Genomic DNA, 4,542 nt, shown 5'->3' on the forward strand with positions numbered 1-4,542 from the left:
ATGAAAGGCAGAGTTTTGGGTGAGTTCAAGTTTATGGAGGAGTTGGAAGGTTGATCAGGATTAGGATTGTTCAGCCTAGAATTAATAAAACAAACCACAAATGCAAATTACAGCAATAGATGAGCCTAGGCATAGGCGGAGAGGGAAAATATAACAGTGGGAGTGGGCAGCCTTAGTAATGCAGGGAGGATGAGGTTAACAGGGATAGTAAGAACTGCTGATGCTGGAGTCTGAGATAACACAGGGTGGAGTTGGAGGAACACAGCAGGCTAGGCAGCATCAGAGGGGCAGGAAAGCTGATGTTATGGGTTGGGACCCTTCTTCAGAAATAGGGGAGGGGAAGGGAGCTCTGAAATACATAGAGAGAGGAGGGGTGGGGCTGCGGAAGGTAGGTGGGATGGTGATAGGTGAGTGCAGGTAGGCAATGGTGGGGATTGGTCAGTGAAGTGGGAGGTGCAGACAGGTGGGAGCAAAGACAGACAGGTAAAGGCGGCAGGGATGACAGGGAGGGTTGGTCATGGGATGAGGCTGGGGTTGGCGAGATTTTGAAGCTAGTAAAGTCCACATTGAGACTATTGGGTTGTAGGCTCCCAAGGTGGAATATAGGTGCTGCTCCTCCAGTTTCTGGGCAGCATCATTGTGACACTGGAGGAGGCCCAGACTGGGCATGTAACCGAGGGAGTGGAGGGGGAGTTGAAGTGGTTTATGTCGAACGACTGTCATGTCATTGTGAACACAGCGTAGCTGCTCTACAAAGTGGTCTCCGAGCCTCCACTTGGTCTCACCGATGTACAGGAGGCTATGTCGGGAGCAATGAATACAATACACCACATTAGCAGATGTGCAGGTGAACATTTGTCTGATGTGGAAGGCTTTCTTACAGCCTGGGATGGAGGTGAGGGGGGAGGTATAGGGGCAAGTGTAGCACCTCCTTTGGTTGCAGGGAAAGGTGCTGGGAGTGGTGGGACTTGGGGGGGGTGTTGTGTGGAGTGAACAAGGTTGTCGCAGAGAGAGCAGTCCCTACTGAAGGCAGATGGGGGTGGGGAGCGAAATATATCATTCGCTGTGGGTCAGATTGCAGGTGGCAGAAGTGGCAGAGAATGATACGTTGAATCTGGTGCTTAGTGGGGTAATAGCTAATGACAAGGGGGATTCTGGCTTTGTTTTTGTTGTGGGGAGGGGTTGTGAGGGCAGAGGTGCAGTAAATGCAAGAGATGCGGTCAAGAGCATTTTCGATCACTGAAGTGGGGAAGATGCAGTCCTTGAAATAGGCGAACATCTGAGATGTTCAGGAGTGGAACGCTCCATTTTGGGAGCAGATGCGGTGGAGGCAGAGGAATACAGAGTGGGGATCACATTCTTGCAGGAAGTTGCGTGAGTGGAGGTGTAGACTAGGTAAAGCCCAGGAGATTAGATCAAAACCAGTTCAGGGAACAAGGTTTAACTGGGGCTGGGGGAGCAACAGACAATGCCTTTGGTCTTCTTAATTATTTGGAGGAAACTGCAATTCCTTGAGAACTGGATGCCAGTTTATACTTAATCTGTACTCCCTCTGCATATTCCATTAGATACTGCATACATTTAACTGTTAAAAGACAAAATTTCAAGAACATCTTTCACATGGAGTTTCGACAATAATACAGCCTTTTGTTGTGGTTCTTATTCTTCCTTAGCTTTGTTCCTAAGCCATTTTTTTGCATGTTAAGAAAACCACACAGTATTCACGTTTGTTACTCTTGCAACAAGCTTGATTGAGTTGTACCAGAAGGAACCTGATTCATAGAGAAAAAAATCACCGACTGGCTATTTGTAAATCAATTACGTCGGTGTCGTGAGCTGGTTCCGTGTGAAAAGTAAATTTGGCCTATCTGCGTGCGAAGTGGGAACTGCTCTTTTGGGATTCTCTGTTGAGGCAACATCGACAAGGAAGTGTAATCTCAGCTGCCGCACCTGACTTCTGCTCCTGCGTGACTAAGTCGTGAAAAAGCTGTAGCTGGAGACTAGGCTCTGTTGCCCCGCAAACTCTTCGGCACGACATCTATTGCAAAAACACACGCATTCCAAACACCGGAAATCACCAAAAAGGTCACTGGGGCTGTGATGAGTTTAGTTCTACGAGCTGCATGACAGAATGAGTAATGTTTAGATAGGACTCAGCTTGCGTGCAGCAGAACAGAGAGAACAGCAGCGTGCACGCACTGCTGAGTAAACACAAAGCCAGACTTTAGCTGCTGTCAATAGTTCGCCGTGCTCTCTCTCATCTGTGGAGATTTTTATTTGCCTACATTTTGAACAAATATCAAACCAAATACCAACGAACGGATGGGAGTGACTGCTCAATAGACTCAGTAGTTGAACAAGAAATGTGAGCCATTGAGAAACGAGTGCAGGTGCAAACAGACTGGTTTCCCGCAGCAATGTGAACGTGGTGTGTGAGCTGCCCACGTACTAAGTTCGGAGATGTGCGTCTGTGGAGCTCCTTGAATGAAGACGGTCGCGTTTTATTTTAGCAGCTCGTCTTTCAAATTACGAAAACCATGTGGCGGCTCACTGCGGCGATTAGCCTTGACGATTCGCACGCCACTGCACTTAGTGTCGTGACAGTTTTTCAAGAGCTGGCGTTTAAAAATAACCGCATGAATCAGAGAACTGACGCAGCGCCTTGCACAAGGAGGCGGGGGAGAGGAACGGGAACGATCAAAGACCGTGCAGGTTCTCAGGTCACAGGGCATTCCAACCACATACACCAGTAGTGTTCACAAACAGTCCGTGTTAACGCCTGCATAAGACTTAATCTGGAAGCGTTCATAGATTGATTCTAACAGACATTCAGGCATTCGTGCCCTTCAGCAGCGCCAGAGAGAGTTAACTAGTCCCACCCTTACTGAACCAATTCCTGTGTGAAAACCATCATTGAATCTGTCTCCATCACGCTTGGGCAGTCCATTCAATTATGCACTGCTTACAAAATAAAATTCTCATGTTGCTCTTTCTTAGTTTTTCCGTATGTCCAAAAATTGTCATTGCGTTGGACATTTCTGTCAAATCTCCATTCAATCTTTTTTTGAAGGAAAACAACTCCACCTTGGCAAAACCATTTGAAGTCCCAGATTGTTCTCGCACTGTCACTAATGACACCTAATCATTCCTAAATGGCAGTGCGCTCAATCGGACACAATACTCCAATTGAAGTTCAGACCAAATTTATGAAAGTTCATCATAGCTTCCTTATTTTCATTCTCTATGCTTCTATTTAAAAAGCCCAACATCTTCTATTTTAATTTTTTGTTTTTTTTCATGGGATGTTGGTGTCACTGGCATCCATCATTTTTTGCCATCACTAATTGTCCTTGGACAGAGTGGCTTGCTAGGCCATTTCAGAGGGCAGTTAATAGTTAACCTATTTACTTTAGGTCTGGAATCACACTAGCTGAAGAGAGATTTGCTTCCCTGAAGGACATTAGTAAAGCAGAAAGTTTTTACAGGAATGGATAACAGTTTCATGGTCTGCATTGCTGAGACTAACTTTCAATTCCTGATTTATTAACGACATTTAAATTCTACCAGTTACCATCTGGGGATTTGGACACGTCCCCAGAACGCCTATACCTCTGGACTTTTAGTCCAATGAGATTACCACTACACTGTATTCTTAAATATGAAATATTTTCTCAATTTGTGCTGCCATCCTTCAACAATTTGCGCTTATATACTGAGTTTCTCCTGCTCCTGCAACACTTTACAATTGTAGTCTTTTGATTCTGTTGCTATTTCTTTTTCCTGTTAAAATGAATTACTTCAATTCCTCTGCATTGTTTCATCTGCCACATGCCAACCCATTCCATCATCCAATCTGTGCCTCTCGAAGTCTGTCATTATTCCACTGACTGTTCATAATGCTTTCACGTCTTGTTATTTGCAAATTTTGAAATTGTGCCCGACATGCCCAAGTCTAGGCTTTTGATACAGATCAAGAAAAATCACAAACCTTGAACTGATCCTGAGGAATGCCACTATACACCTTCCTCCATCTGAGAAACAATTCTTCACTACTATTGTCTGTTTCCTATAATTCAGTCAACCTCGTTTCTGTGTTGTCACAATCATTTTGTTCAATGGGCTTTCATCTTTGTTAACATTCCTGTTTTTGAATTTCTTATTAATTGCCTTTCGGAAGTCCGTGTACATCACATTGGCCACGCACTCTCTGTATTCCTCTCTGGTACCTCATGTAAAGCTCAATAAAGTTAGATAAACATGATTTGCCTTTAACAATTTTTAGCTAACTTTTGTTAATGAATCCACATTTGCCCACTGGCTGTTAATTTTGTTCCAGATTATCACTTTGAAAACCTTTTCCACAATCAAAATGAAACAGAATGTCCCGTAGCTCCTGTGTATATCCTTGCACTGTATTTTGAACAGTCTCTGTAAGTGGAAAGTTTGAAGTCACACTTGTACCAACAACTTATAAAGTTGTACAAGAAATGCAGGCAATTGGAATAATTGTTTTAAATAAATAAACCCTTAGTTATTGTCGAT

The sequence above is a fragment of the Stegostoma tigrinum genome, chromosome 14 (assembly GCF_030684315.1).
Source record: "Stegostoma tigrinum isolate sSteTig4 chromosome 14, sSteTig4.hap1, whole genome shotgun sequence".
Classification (NCBI taxonomy): Eukaryota; Metazoa; Chordata; class Chondrichthyes; order Orectolobiformes; family Stegostomatidae; genus Stegostoma; species Stegostoma tigrinum.